The sequence below is a fragment of the Scyliorhinus torazame genome, chromosome 14 (genome assembly GCF_047496885.1).
Source record: "Scyliorhinus torazame isolate Kashiwa2021f chromosome 14, sScyTor2.1, whole genome shotgun sequence".
Lineage (NCBI taxonomy): Eukaryota > Metazoa > Chordata > Chondrichthyes > Carcharhiniformes > Scyliorhinidae > Scyliorhinus > Scyliorhinus torazame.
Genome location: NC_092720.1, coordinates 40,662,641 through 40,678,593, shown reverse-complemented (window position 1 = coordinate 40,678,593; position 15,953 = coordinate 40,662,641). Strand labels below are relative to the sequence as shown.

At 47.4% G+C, this 15,953-nt stretch overlaps 1 protein-coding gene across 2 annotated transcripts in view; it reads left to right on the top strand.

Annotated features, from left to right (window-relative positions):
- Nucleotides 1–13,739, top strand: part of LOC140389287 (EEF1A lysine methyltransferase 3-like) — a 41,848-nt gene extending 28,109 nt beyond the window's left edge. The window contains exon 5 of one of the 2 annotated variants that reach the window (XM_072473465.1): nucleotides 12,866–13,739. The gene's annotated coding sequence lies outside the window, so the exon portion shown is untranslated. Of the gene's footprint in view, nucleotides 1–3,667; nucleotides 3,939–12,865 lie in introns of those variants that run through there. The other variant, XM_072473464.1, reaches the window with a different exon arrangement.
- Nucleotides 13,740–15,953: the final 2,214 nt, after the last annotated feature.

Sequence of the window (15,953 nt, the reverse complement as noted above, 5' to 3'; positions counted from 1 at the left end):
ACATGCAGATTTGCCAAAACTAATCCCTTGCAATGTCGAGCGAGATTGCATTAAATCTGAAAAGGCGCTGTGAGCCGGCTAGATCCCGTGAGCGGGGTCTCCCGGCATTCCACGGCCATACAGCGGCACAGCGAGCTGCTTTTCTGGCGCAGCGCAGCTGGTGCATCGCGCCCATAGTTTCAGACAATGTGTTGGGCACGATTCATCCAACAAATTTCAATTTTGGGCGAGTGTGGCGGGGTGTTTCAAGTCGGTCACATTGGCGCGATCCCGGCCTGTATTCACCTGCACTTAGTCCCAAAGATGAGCCTCCAGGTGAACCTCACCATTCCTGGCTCCCTCGCCATCTGATTCGCCCAACTAACGCCTCACCTGCTCGCCGTTAAAAAGAGGAAGCTGCTTTTAAGCACTCCCTGGCCACTCACTCCCAGTCAAGACATGAGGATGGCAGTGCAGAAACCTACTCCTTGCTTTGGGGATGCTGACCTGGCCAGGCTTCTTGACGCCGTGGATGAGAGGCGGGGCACCCTTTTCCCCCGAGATGGTGGGATAACCAGGGTCAGCAATGCCGCCTTGGAGGCAGTGGTAGTGACAGCTGCAGTGAGTGTGAGCAGCATGACCAGGAGGACCACCGTCCAAAGTTGGAAGAAGACAAACGACCTCCAACGAGCTGCCAGCATAAGTTTCTTAAAATAAATTTTGAGTACCCAATTATTTTTTTCCAATTAAGGGGCAATTTAGCATGGCCAATCCACCTAGCCTGCACATCTTTGCGTTGTGGGGGTGAGGCCCACACAGACACGGGGAGAACGTGCAAACTCCACACGACAGTGACCCGGAGCCTGGAACGAACTCGGGTCCTCGGTGCCGTGAGGCAGCTATGCTAACCACTGCGCCACCGTGCCGCCCTGCTGCAAGCGTAAGTTACCACCTCTCTCATGGCATCCGTCCTGCCTGCCACCCACCAATATCGCAAACCACCCCCCCCCCTTCCTTCCAATCCACTGGCTGACACCTTGCACCCTCCAATCATGATCTTCAAGCTTATACCTCAGAACCCACTGACACCCACCAGCATAACCCCTTCATATCTAGGTGCAGTGCCACACCTGCTGTAGACCCCCTGACCCATCAAGCGTGCGGCTCACAATGTCCTCTCTGTGTCCCTGCAGGAGAAGATAGCCCATAATAAGAGGGAAAGGACAAAGACGGGTGGCAGGATGCCAGAGATCTGAGTCCACACCTCCTAACCAATGGATCCTGGATGATCGCGCTGTTGCCCGAGGAGAGAGCAGTGACCTACAGCGAGGTCGGCCTGTGCCAGAGAGGTGAGAATCCACTGCCCCTTTATCCAGATAACCTGTCTCAAGTAAGTTGATGATGTCCCACAAAATTATCCTTCCATTTCACTAACCACATGTCCATTGTCTTGCAGGATCACGATCTGATGATGCCGGGCCATCTAGAGTCACGCCCCACCCCCACCACCCAAGAGAACACCTTGGAGGAAAGCTCCGAGGATACCACAGGTGAGGAGTCACAGCTACCACTCGCACCTTCCACCAGCGCAGAGACAGGCTTCAGGGACACCATCTGGTGAGCACCACACAGTTGCTGATGCACCAGGTGGAAGCAGAAAAATTCAAGGGAGACAGCAGTCAGAAGTCTGCTGGATCCCGGGACTCAGCTGTGTCCCAACCAGATGTCGAGTTCTGGACAAGGTTCTCACAGAGCTGATGCAGATGATAGGTCAGAGTCATGTTTCAGAAGGGGGTGTCAGCGGCATTCCAGCAATTGCAGGGCCGATTGAAGAAGTCCTAAACACTCGAGGCACACAAGATGGTGCCAGCAATGCGTGGCTCCCAGGCCAACACTAGTAGGATGGCAACCGCAATGGACAACCTGGAGCACGACGTCCACACCTCACACCTTGAGTGGTGGTGTCCAAGGCATGGCTCAGTCAGTGATGAACATGGCTGAGGGCCTTGACATCATGCCCCAGTCAATGAGGGATATGTTCCAGCCACAGTCAGGCATTGCTGAGGCACTGCAGAGCATGGTCCAGTCACTGAGGGCCACCGCTGAGGGCATTGACACCATGGTGCAGAGAATGGGGAACCTCCAGCACGGGCAGCACCAGATGATTCAGAAGCTTCTGGAGCTCAATCCAGCTGCATTCCATCCCATGGAGTCACCCTTAGGGAGGAGGAAGCGCTGGAGCCCAACCTGGGGTTTTCCACCAAGGAGATGACCATCTCCAGTTCTTCTGAATACCCCCTCCTGACACCGGCGTATCTCAAGGGCAATGGGCCCCTCTGTGGGGCCACACCAGAGCGGGCCAGGCATCGTAACCACATCTTGAGCAGCCTGGTGCACCTACAACGTGGGCCTCATTATTTCAGGTCTCTGCCTCAGTCTGGACCTGGGGTATCTGGGCGATGGCAGCAAATCCTGCAGCAAGGGCATCTTGTTGGGCGTGGTCCTGGTCAAAGTTGATATAATCTGATACCCAGGCGTACAGAGCATCTGTAACCTTGTGGATGCACTGTGGGCTGATGACTGCATTATGCCACATAGGTCCCCGCTCAAGGTCTGGAATAACCCAATGCCATAGAGGTTTCGCGCTACAGTGACCCTCACGGCCACCAGGAGCGGGTGCCCACGAAGATGTGACTCAGGTGTTGCACTGTCTCTCTGTTGAGATGCAGTCTTCTGCGGCATATGTTGTCCGTCAACTCATGGAAGAACTAATGGCCCCATGGACACCTTGGCACTTTGCTGGCATCCCCCTTTGGCTCCCTCCTCAGCTTGATGGATCTTCAGGCTGAGCGGCGTCCCCTGCACATGTGGTGCCCCCTTCAGCACTCTGCACACTCACCCCCAGCCAGATCAGGAACCCCTCAACCCCAGACCTCTGCCAGCAACATTAAAGAGGCCGTGCTCAGCTGTCCTCCACTCATCCAGTCACTTAGCGGTTAGCCACGTGAGGGTCCTCAGTGGTGAAGCCCTGCTCTTTAGTGTTTGAGTGTTGGCAGCTGCCTCTATGATGCTAACGCTCCTATAGTTCAAGCACGCTGTTCAGGCATTAAAGGTTGAACCGTCTCACAATTTTTGGGTGAGATCGGGAGCCATCGGGAGCGGGCCGGGTGAGTTGCAAAGTGGTTTACGCCCGGCGCAAATCTTGATTTGGGATTCTCCCGAGATTCGCCCGGATCAGGGTCAAGCGCAACGCAGTTCAGAAATCATGCCATTATCTCTCATCACATGACATCCTTTATTTACGCCTAACCTAAGTAGTGAAAGCAGCAATCTCCCATCAAACAGCAGTTAACTGATGCTCGCCAAAACCTCACACATACATTTATTTTATAAATTTAGAGTCCCCAATTCATTTTTTTTCCGGGGAGAATGTGCAAACTCCACCCGACAGTGACCCGGGGCCGGGATCAAACCTGAGTCCTCAGCACCGTGAGGCAGTAGTGCTAACCATTGCGTCACTGTGCCGCCCCCAAACAAACATTTATAACGTAGAATACCTAAAATTCATTGTGCAACGAAAAATATATCAAAACCATATTTGTTACAGTAAATGAGAACCAGACATCAGAAGTGTAAGATAGTGATCAATAAATCACATGGAAAATTCAGGAAAAATGTTTTTCCCCAGAGAGAACTTACTATGTGCAACCCGCTACCACAAAGAGCTCAGAGCAAATTACTGTGGATGCTGGAATCTGAAACAAAAACAGAAAATACTGGACAATCTCAGGAGCATCTGTGGAGACAGAAGGGAGCTGACGTTTCAAGTTTGGATGAAGTTTTGTCAAATCCACAAGAGCTGTTGAGTTCCCTTGTACAGATACATTTAAGGACAATGTCCAACCTTTGCCCAGAAGGCACCTTCCAACTTATGTATCTCTTTGGTGGGTGTCGGTGATCTTCCAAGACATCACTATAGGAGTTCCTCAGGGTAGTGTCCTAGGTTCAACCATCTTCAGCTGCTTCATCAATGACCTTCCTTCCATCATATTATTAGAAGTGGTCACTGCTGATTGCACAATGTTCAGCACATTCGCAACTCCTCAGATACTGAAGTCATTTATTTCAAAATGCAACAAGACTGGGTCAGCATGGTGGCTCAGTGGGTTAGCCCTGCTGCCTCACGGCACCGAGATCCCAGGTTCGATCCCGGCTCTAGGTCACTGTCCATGTGGAGTTTGCACATTCTCCCCGTGTTTGCGTGGGTTTCGCCCCCACAACCCGAAGATGTGCAGGGTAGGTGGATTGGCCACACTAAAATTGGCCCTTAATTGGAAGAAAAAATGCAACAAGACCAACAATATACAGGCCTGGGCTGACAAGTGGCAAGGAATATTTACGCCACACAAGTGCTCGGCAATGACAATCTCCAACAAGAGACAATCTATCTATCGCCCCTTGACATTCAATGGCATTACCATCACTGAATCCCTCTCTAACAACAACCCTGGGGTTACCTTTGACCACAACTGAACTGCACTAGCCATATAAATACTGCGCTACAAGAGAAGGTCAAAGGCTAGGAATCCTGTGGTGAGTCCTGTAGTGCATCTTGGAGATGGTACACATGTCTACCATTGTTCGCCAGTGGATGTAGGGATTAAATGTTTGTGGAAGGAGTAGCAATCAAATGGGCTGTACAGCCATCAGTGAACATCCCACATCTGACCTTATGATGGAAGGAAGGTCAATGATGAAGCAGCTGAAGATGGTTGGATCTGGGACACTACCGTGAGGAACTCCGACAGTAATATCCTGGAGTTCAGATGATTGAGCTCCACCCATTACAACCATCTTCCTTTGTGCCAGGTAAGACTCCAACCAGTGAACAGTTTTCCTTCCGATTCTCATTGTCTCCAGTTTTACTAGGGTTCCTTGATGCCATACTCGGCCAAATGCTGCCTTGATATCAAGGGCAGTCACTCTCATCTTACCTCTGGCATTCAGCTCTTTTGTGCATGTTTGAACCAAGGCTGTAATAAGGCCAGGAGCTGAGTGACCCTGACAGAACCCAAACTGAGTGAGCAGTTATTGTTGTTTGATAGCACTGTTGATGTCCCCTTCCATCACTTTGTTGATGATCGAGAGTAGACTAATGGGATGCTATTTGCCTGGGTTGGATTTGTACTGTTTCTTGTACACAATGCATACGTGGGCAATTATCCACATTACTGTGTAGATGCCGGTGTTGTAGCTGTACTAGAACAGCTTGGCTCGGGGCGCGGCAAGCTCTAGAGCACAAGTCTTCAGGACTATTGCCGAAACATTGTCAGGGTCCATAGCCATTGCAGTATCCAGTGCCTTTAGCCATTTCTTGATATCACATGGAGTGAATCAAATTGGCTGAAGACTGACATCTGTGATACTGGGGACCTCCGGAGGAGACTGAGATGGATCATCCACTCGGCATTTCTGGCTGAAGGTTGTTGCAAATGCTTTAGCCTTGTCTTTTGTATTGATGCACTGGGGATTGGGAATTTTGTGGAGCCTCCTCCTGCAGTGATTAGTTTAATGGTGCACCACCATTCACGGCTGGATGTGTGCAGATCTTAGATGTGGTCCGTTGGTTGTGGAATTGCTTAGCTCTGTGTATTACTTGCTGCTCATTCTGTTTGGCATGCAAGTAGTTCTGTGTTGCAGCTTCACCAGGTTGGCACCTCATTTTTAGGTATGCCAGGTGTTGCTCCTGGCATTCCCTCCTGCACTCTTCATTGAACCAGGGTTGATCCCCTGACTTGATGGTAATTGGAGAGTGGGGGATTTGTTGGGCCATGCGGTTACAGATAGTGGTTGAGTACAATTCTGCTGCTGCTGATGGCCGACAGAACCTCATGGATGCTCAGTCTTCAGTTTCTAGATCTGTTTGAAGTCTATCCCGTTTTGAACGATGGTAGTGCCACACAACTCTCCTCTTGCTTTGGTGAGTGCAGCTCTGACAACACTCAAGGAGCCTGACACCATCTAGGACAAAGCAGCCACTTAATTAGCACCCCTTCCACAAACATTCACTCCCTCCACCACTGAAGCACAGTATCAGAAGTGTGTACCATCAACAAGGCTCCTCAGACATCACCTTCCAAACCCACAACCACTATCACCTTGAAGGACAAGGCCAGCAGGTGCCGAGAACCCATATGGAAGTTGTCCTCCAAGTCACATCTTCCTGGCTTGGAAATGCATCACCATTCTTTCACTGTCTCTGGGTCAAAATCCAGGAACTCCCTTCCTAACAGCTCAATGGAAGAATCTATATCACATGGACTGCAGCATTTCAAGAATACAGCTCACCACCACCTTCTGAAGGGCAATTAGGGATGGGCAATGAATGCTGGCGTATGCCTTGAATGAATTTTTAAAAACCACCAGCATGGTAAATAAAATACTAACAACTCAAAACTGGGCATCCATGAGGTGGTGGGGTGATCAACAACCACTAAATTGAATCCAGTGAAAATCTGTAACCTTATTGTCAATCAGCGGATCAACTCTGGTTCAATAAGGAGTGTAGAAAAATGTACCAAGAGCAGCATTGGACAGGACCATAAATGAGGTGTTAAATGGGGAGGCGGTGGCATAGTGGTATTGCCACTGGACTCGGACTCCAGAGATCCAGGTTAATGCTCTGGGGTCCCGGGTTCAAATCCCACAATGGCAGGTGGTGAAATTTGAATTCAATAAAAATCTGGAACTAAAATGATGACCATTGAAACCATTGTCAATTGTTGTAAAAACCCATTTGGTTCACTAATGTCCTTCAGGGCAGGGCGGCAAGGTCAATCAGAGGTTGGCATTGCTGCCTCACGACGCCGAAGAACCCAGTTCGATCTCGGCCCCGAGTCACTGTCTCTGTGGAGTTTGCACATTCTTCCCATGTCTGCATAGGTCTCACCCCCACAACCCAATATGCTGGTTAGGTGGATTGGCCAGTTTAAATTGCCCCTGAATTGGGAAAACATAATTGGGTACTCTAAATTAAAAAAAAAAAAATAATGTCCTTCAGGGAAGGAAATCTGCCATCCTTACCCGGTCTGGCCAACAGGTGACTCCAGACACACACAGCAATGTGGTTGACTCTTAACTGCACCACCTGAAATGACTTAGCAAGCCACTCAGTTCAAGGGCAATTAGGAATGGACAACAAATGCTGGCCCAGCCAGCGATGCCCACATCACAAGAATGAATTTCTAAAAAGCCTAGTGAAGCTACAACACAGGACTACATGCATCCAATACAATGAAAACAGCATGTCTGGACAGGGGAAAGTGACCCCACCCCTCATGGATCAGGTCAAAACTCTGCCATCCAGTCATGAATGGTGACAGAAAATGTAACAACAGGAAGAGGAGGCCTCAAGAACATCCCCAGCCTCAGTGCCAAAGATAAGGATAAAGCATTTGCAAACGCCTTCACCAAGAAGTCCCAAATGGATGATCCATCTTGACCTCCGCCTGTAGTTCCCAGCCTCACAGATGCAGTTTTCCTTCAGCCAATTTTAATTCACTGCACATGTCACCAAGAAACAGATAATCCCATTGGATAGAATAAAGGGCAATGGGCCCTGAGAGCATCTTGATTTATCTTTCAAAACAAGTTGCACCTCTAGTTAAGCTATCCCAGTGAGCTACAACACTCACATGTATCTGACAAAATAAAAAATTGTCCAGGCACGTATCCTATCCTATCAATGGATACCTATACTCAATCAAGAAGATGATGGAAGATATTGTCGACAGTGCTATTAAATAGCTCTTACTCTCCAATAACCTGGTCACCGACACTCAGTTTGGATTCGGCAGAAGCTCATAGATGCAAGTGCAGCTTTATCGACACTCAGGAAGCTTAATATCATCTAGGAGAAAGCATCCTGCTTGATTGGCATTCCATGCAGCACCTTAAAGGTTTGCTCCATCCACAAACAGCACACAGTATCTGCAATGTGCACCATCCCCAGAAACTCGCTAAGACTTCTTTGACAATACTTTCCAAACTTAAGACCTCTGCCACCTAAAAGGACAAGGGTATTAAGACACCACCACCTGAAAGTTTTCATCCAAATCACATTACTATCCTGACTTAGAAATATATTACCTCTTCTCCATTCTTATTGGATCACAATCCTGGAACTGCCTATCTGTGGATGTCCATGGATTGCAGCAATTCAAGAAAGCGCAAGGGCAATTAACAATGGACAATAAATGCTGGTCTTGACATCCCACGAATAAATAAATGTAATACAGAAGCCACAGGTGTCAATGGTGGAGTGATTAAAATCCAGGATACTCAAGAGACCAAACCTGGAGCAACACATATTCCAGAAGGTTGTAGGGCTGGAGGAGATGACAGATAGGGAGGGGCAAGGCCATGGAAGAATTTGAAATCAAAGATAACAATTTTAAAATCAAGGCATTGCTTAGCCAAGAGCCAATGTTAATCAATGAGAAAAGGCTGATGGGATTTGGTGAAAGCTAGGACATGGGAGCAGGGTTTTAGATGGTCATACTTTTATAGAGGATAAAATGTGGGAGATCATCCAGGAGTACTTTGGAATAGCAAAGTCTAAAGGTAACAAAGACATGAATGAAGATTCCAGCAACAGGTTAACGGAGGCAGGCTGGAGGAGATTATGGAGGCATTGGTGGTCATCCTCTTTCAGGAATCACTGGAGGCAGGGAGGGTCCCAGAGGATTGGAAAATGGCTAATGTAACACCCCAGTGTAAGAAAGGGGGAAGGCAGAAAATTATAGGTTGGTTAGCCTGACTTCGGTTGTTAGTAAGATATTAGAGCCTATTATTAAGGATGAGATTGAGGTACTACACACTCCTATATGCTTCATCCGATGCCTGTGTCTCTGTATTTACATTGTGTATTTTATGTTTGCCCTATTATGTATTTTCTTTTCATGTACGGAATGATCTGTTTGAGCTGCACGCACAATAATTCTTTTCACAGTACCTCAGTACACGTGACAATAAACCAATCCAATCCAGGAGCACTTAGAAGTGCATGGTAAAAAGGGCAGCACGGTGGCGCAGTGGGTGAGCCCTGCTGCCTCACGGCGCCGAGGTCCCAGGTTCGATCCCGGCCCTGGGTCACTGTCCGTGTGGAGTTGGCACATTCTCCCCGTGTTTGCGTGGGTTTCGCCCCCACAACCCAAAGATGTGCAGGCTAGGTGGATTGGCCATGCTAAATTGCCCCTTAATTGGAAAAAAATAATTGGGTACTCTGTGTTTTAAAAAAAGAAGTGCATGGTAAAATAGGGCTGAGTCAGCAAGAGAGGGTCATGCCTGACAAATCTGTTGGAATGCACTGTGGAGGTAACGAGGAAGCTAGACCAAGGAGAACCAGTGGAAGTGATCTATTCGGATTTCCAGAAGGTCTTTGATAAAGTGCCTTACAGAAGGCTACTAAATAAGACAAGAGCCCAGGACCCTAGGGGCGTGGTACTGGTACAGATAGAGGATTAGCTGAGTGGCAGAAGGTAGAGAGTAGGGATCAAGGGGTCCTTTTCAGATGGCAGCCAGTGACTAGTGGTGTTCCACAGGAGTCAGAGTTGGGACCACAACTTTTCACGATATACATTGATGAATACAAGAGCAGGGATATACTGTTGAGGCTGTATAAGTCGCTGGTCAGACCCCATTTCGAATATTGTGAGCAGTCTTTGGCCCTGTATGTAAGGAAGGATGTGCTGGCCTTGGAGAGGGTCCAGAAGAAGTTCACAAGAATGATCCCTGGAATGAAGGTCTAGTTATATGAGGAGCAGTTGAGGACTCAGAGTCTATACTTGATGGAGTATAGAAGGATGAGGGAGGGGGGGGTGTCTAATTTAAACTTACAGATAGGCCTAAATAGCATGGGTGTGTGGAGAGGATGTTCCCATAAGTAAGAGAAACTAGAACCCAAGGACACAACATCAGTCTGAAGGTACGATCCTTTAAAACAGAGATGAGGAGGAATTTCTTCAGCCAGAGGGGGCTGTGGCGACCAAGTCACTGAGTGTCTTTCAGCCAGAGATGGATAGCTTCTTGATTAATAAGGGGATCAAGGTTTATGGGGAGAAGGCAAGAGAATGGGGATGAGAAACATCGCCCATGGGTGAATGGCAGAGCAGACTCAATGGGTCGAATGGCCTAATTCTGCTCCTATGCCTTATAGGTGGCACAGTGGTTAGCACTGCTGCCTGACAGCTCCAGGGACCCGGGTTCAATTCAGGCCTCGGGTCACTGTCTGTGTGGAGTTTGCACTTCCTCCTTGTGCCTGCGTGGGTTTCCTCCGGGTGCTCCAGTTTCCTCCCACCATCCAAAGATGTGCAGGTTAGGTGGATTGGCCATGCTAAATTGCCCCTTAGTGTCTAAAAAGGTTAGGTGGAGTTACTGAGTTTCGGGATAGGGTGGAGGCGTGGGCTTAAGTAGGGTGCTCTTTCCAAGGGCTGGTGCAGACCCGAAGGGCCAAATGGCCTCCTTCTGCACTGTAAATTCTATGGTTCTATGGTAGAAAGCTCAATTCAGGGTCAAATATGACACTAAGATTGTGAACAGTTTCGTTTAGCTGCAAGCAATTGCCAGGGAGAGGGCTGGAGTTGATAGTTAGAGAGTGGAGTTTGCATTGCCAACTGAAGTCAATTGCTTTGGATCTTTCCAATATTTAGTTGGAGGAAATTTTGATGTTTGCAGTCATAGATATTGGGCAACCAGTCTGACATGTTACTTGATGTGGAGATGCCGGCGTTGGACTGGGGTGGGCACAGTAAGAAATCTTACAATACCAGTTTAAAGTCCAACAGGTTTGTTTCGAATCACTAGCTTTCGGAGCGCAGCTCCTTCCCCTGAGGAAAGCTAGTGATCCGAAACAAACCTGCTGGACTTTAACCTGGTGTTGTAAGACTTTTTATTGTGACATGTTACAGACAGTGGAGGAGCTGAGAGAAGTGGTGATGAGGCGGAGATGGATGTTTGCTCTCAGTGTACATGTCAAAACTGACTGCATATTCTGATGATATTGCTGTGGAGCAGATGAGAAATAGGATGGGACCAAGAATAGATCCTTGGGAGACATCAGGGACAATGGTGCAGGAGTGGAAAGAGGAGCCTGTGCAAATGAATCTCTGGCTATGATTAGGTTGTGAACAATGGAACAAGGCAAGTGCAGTCCCACCCAGCTGGATGACATTGGCGGTGTGTTGAAGACAAATGGGCAACCATATCAAAGGTTGCAGGTTGAGAAGGGTTCAGAGGGATAGTTTACCTTTGTCACAGTCAAGTTGGAAATAATATCTCAATTTGATGTGAGTAATTTTGGTACTATGAAGGGATTCAAAAATGGAGCTCTGGGAAAGAAGAGCGTGATTTGGCAGACAGCAACGTATTCAAGGACTTTTACGAGGAAAGGGAAATTGGAGATGGGGTAGTAATTTTCAAGAGTCGATTATTTGAGGAGATGAGTGGTGATAGTAGAGATAAAAAACAGATATAAGCTTGATAATCGAGAAAAAAGGTGCTCTGTGAGGGATTCAACAAAGTGCATATCATATAATACAGTAAATTATTGAATAAAATAAATCTGGATTATTATTGTGCCAACTCAGCCCAGAGGATTAACATGAAAATGGATGAAAATAGATGTAGAACAGATGTCATAAAATGTATTTTCTCAAAGTGACAAATGTTTGGAATATAATAAAGTCAACCACATTAGAATTATTGAAAATGTAATTAGAAGTTCTAATGGGTCAATTCACATACTCCAGGGATGAGAAATGAATTGCAAATAACCTTTCTTTATCTATTACACCAGAATGTTTATTCATGTGCTGAATTATCAGGGGAGATTTTACGCAGTGTTTGTTAATCAATTTTGTGAGCTGAATTTCTTTGAACTTTGCAACTTTTCTATATTTTATCCCGAAAAATGATGCCTTGAATTTAAGCACCATAGTAAACTAGAACCAGAGGGCACAATCTCAGACCAAAGGGATAATCCTTCAAAACAGATGAGGAGGAATTTCTTCAGCCAGAGGGTGTTGAATCTGTGGAACTCTTTGCCGCTGAAGACTTTAGAGGCCAAATCACTGAGTGTGTTTAAGACTGAGATAGATAGGTTCTTGATTAATAAGGGGATCAGGGGTTATGGGGAGAAGGCAGGAGAATGGGGATGAGAAAAATATCAGCCATGATTGACTGGCGGAGCAGACTCGATCGGCCAAGTGGCCTGATTCTGCTCCTATGTCTTATGGCCTTATGGTCTTAAGTGCTTACAATTTATATATATTGATATGGCCTTATCTTGCATGGTAGTGCACATCAGAACCTTTGTGCACTTGGGATCACCTCATTTTGTGCAGAAAATATCTGATCACTGTCTTCAACCAAGATCCATTCAGACACAAACGATTTTTTAACAGAAGCCACTGGACAGTAATAACGTCCAGGGACTGATGCTAGTTTTATTTCAATTCCATGTTCAGAAATACCAAAGGGATCTATATCACCTATGTTACTAAGATCTGCTAATGTAGTGCAGACCAAACATCAAAGCCAGGGTCTTCCTGAATTATACAAAGCCAGACGGTATGCTTAACCACTTCAGATATCAAATGCTTTTTGCATTGTTTCATTCTGATTGCAAGAAGTCTTTTTCACTTGGTTTGTTTCTGAATTTGAGTGCCTCAACTATCAGCAGCACATCAATGAAGAATTGCTGTAATATAATCATGCCCATGTGCTTTCTCTTGCCTTTGTTCTTTGTAACTTTAATTGTACTATTTATGGATGAGGATCAATGATTAGAATGTTTTGTACATAAACATCAGTTTGTGTATTACTCAAGGTAAAAAGGACACCAACTTCCTGAGAACATACTATGTTATCTAAGCGAAAATGGACAAACAGTTTTGTCAATATTTCGAAGCTTGCTCAATGCATTTAAAAAAAGCATCGTAATAAATCCAAAGCCCAATCGTATTAAAAACTCAAAAAGCTACATTTTTATTCTGTATTTCTGTGCTCGTTAAGATTGGTAATGATCAAATGATTTTCTCACTTCACACTGAGTAATGGAATCTTTTCCCAGCTGTTTGTTAAGCACACCACTTGTCAATGGCATATGTTATGAGGATACATGCATGCTTGTAATAATATATGGTGATATGTATAATTAAAAATGGCTGAGTGTAAGGAAGTATCTGAACACAAATTACAGATTTATCATTCTTTGCCTAGGCCATATAGGCTCACAATACAGATGGAGCCCATCTTATATATGCTGGTTTTACGCTAGAGCCATTTAAAACAAATCCTGCTATCTCTCCCCTTAGTCTTGTATTTTTTTCTGTCTAAAATATTGATCCAATTTCCCGTAAAATATTTAATGGTCTCTGCCTCAACCATTTCCTCTTTCTTCACCCTTTTGGTGGCAATTTTAAATTCATGGCTCTTCATCATTCTTTCCTCAGCCTAATGAAATCTTGTTTGACACTTTTGACAGTTTTAGTCAAGTTAATTTCAGTAGCTCAAGTCTCTCCTCAGGAAACATACCAGGAGTTAGTGGGAGCCAAGTCAGGCAGACGGGGAACCCATACAACAAAACTTGACACCAGCTTTTTCTTAAAGTAGAAAATCCTACTTAACACTTCCAAAATGCAGACAGTGTATTGAAACAATTAAAAATATGTTGGTGATTGTATGTGGAGCTAAATGATATGGGGGAGGTCGTGACCGCCGCACTGTGGGAGGGGGGATGGGGGGGGGGCGTGCAGCGGTTCATGGACGGGCTGGAGTTTCCCATGGTGGACGAGGAGTTGGTGCAGGGATTGGGGGCCCAATCAGGCTGAAGGAGGTTAGGGAGCGTATGGGAGCGATGCAGGCAGGGAAGGCTTAGGGTCCGGATGGGTTTCCGGTGGAGCTTTATAAAACGTTTGGGGGGGAACCTGTGGCCACTGCTAGTTAGCGGTAACAATGGGGTTAGGGAGAGGATGACCCCTCCCCCCCCCCACCTTACACTATCGTGGGCTTCAATCTCCCTGATATTGAAAAAGGACAAGGATCCAGAGCAGTGTGGGTCATATTGCCCGATAACGTTATTGAACGTGGACGGCAAGTTGTTGGCAATTGTGCTGGCGCCGCAAATCGAGAACTGCGTCCCAGGGGTGATAGGCGAGATCAAACAAGAAGGGAGGCAGTTGTCGGCCAATGTGAGGAGGCTACTCAATGTAATTATGGTGTCCTTCGGAGTGTCAGGAGGTAGAGGTGGTGGTAGCGATGGACGCGGGGAAGGTGTTTGACCAGGTGGAATGGGAATATCTGTAGGAGGCGCTGGGGCGATTTGGAATCGGGCAGTGGTTTGTGGAATGGGTCCAGCTGCTGTACAAGGGCACTGTTCGCAAGTGTGCAGACGAACCGAGTGAGTTTGGGATATTTTGGGCTGCATCGTGGGACAAGGCAGGGGACCCTGCTCTCCCCTTTGCTCTTTGTTTTGGCAATAGAGCCCCACAGGCAATGGCGCTTAGGCCGTCGAGGAATTGGAGAGGATTTGTGCGGGGGGGGGGGGGGGGGGGGGGGTTGCCCATCATAGGGTCTCGCTGGACAGGGACGACCTGCTGTTATACATTTAGGACCAATTGAGCAGCTTTGGGGGCATTATGGATGTATTGGAGGATTATGGGAAAGAGTGAGGTGTTCCCAATTGAGTCTAGAGGGCAGGAGAGGAGATTAGTGGAGCTTCCGTTTAAGATAGTGGGGACAAGTTTTAGACACCTGGGCGTGAAGGTGACGCCGGAGTTGGGTGCAGTTGCACAAGTTGAACTTGACGTGGTTGGTGGAGCAGATGAAGGGGGACTTTAAAACGTGGGATGTGCTGATATTGTCACTGGCGGGATGGGTGGAGACAGTAAAAATGACGGTGCTGCCAAGGTTTCTGTTCGTGTTTCAGAACCTCCCAATCTTTGTCCCAAAGGCGTTCTTGAAAAAGGTCAATGCGCTGATTTCTGGGTTTGTGTGGACGGGGAATACCCCACGGGTCAGGAGGGCTTTTTTGGAGTAGACGTGAGGAGGGGTGGGGGCGGGGGGTGGGAGTGTTCTGGCATTGCCGAATATAATGAACTACTATAAGGAAAATGGGTAGTGGGGGAGGGTCGGCATGGGGCGGATGGAGGCGGCTTCTTGTAGGGGAACAAGCTTAAGGGCATTTTAACAGCCCATCTGCCGTTCTCACTGGCCAGATACTGCGTGAGCCCAGTGGTGGTGTTACCCGGGGCAGTGGAGGCAGTATTTGGGACTGGAGGCTGCCTAGGTGTTGGCACCGATTTGTGACAACCATAGGTTTGCATCGAGGAGCTGGATGCGAGGTTTTAGGGGTGGCGGCAGGCAGGGATTGAGCAATTTGGTGATCTATTTGTGGGGGCAGACAGACGAAGTTGGAGTACGTGGAGGAAGAGAATGGTTGGCACAGGGGGAAAGGTTTTAGGTACCTACAGGTCCAGAATTTTGTGAGGAGAGAGGTGCCGTCTTTCCCTGGGCTACCGCCCCTGGGGTTGCAGTATAAGGTACTGTCGAAGGAGGAGATGGGGAAGGGAAGATGCCCTAGATCTACAAGGAGTTGATGGATTGGGAGGGGGGCCTTTGTGGGGGATATAAGGCGTAAGTGGGAAGAGGAGCTGGGAAGAGAGGTGGAGGCTGGGACATGGGCTGAGGCCCAGCGGAGGGTGAATGCGTCCTCATCATTTGCGCTGTTAAGCCTCATTCATTCAGTTTAAGGTAACTCATAGAGCACATATGACGATAGAACAGATAAGTAGGTTTTTTGAGGGTGTAAAGGATAGGTGTGGGCAGTGCGCGGGGAGGCCTGCGAATTACATCCACATGTTTTGGGCATGTCTGAAGCTAAAGGGGTTCTGACAGGGGTTTGCGGACATAATGCC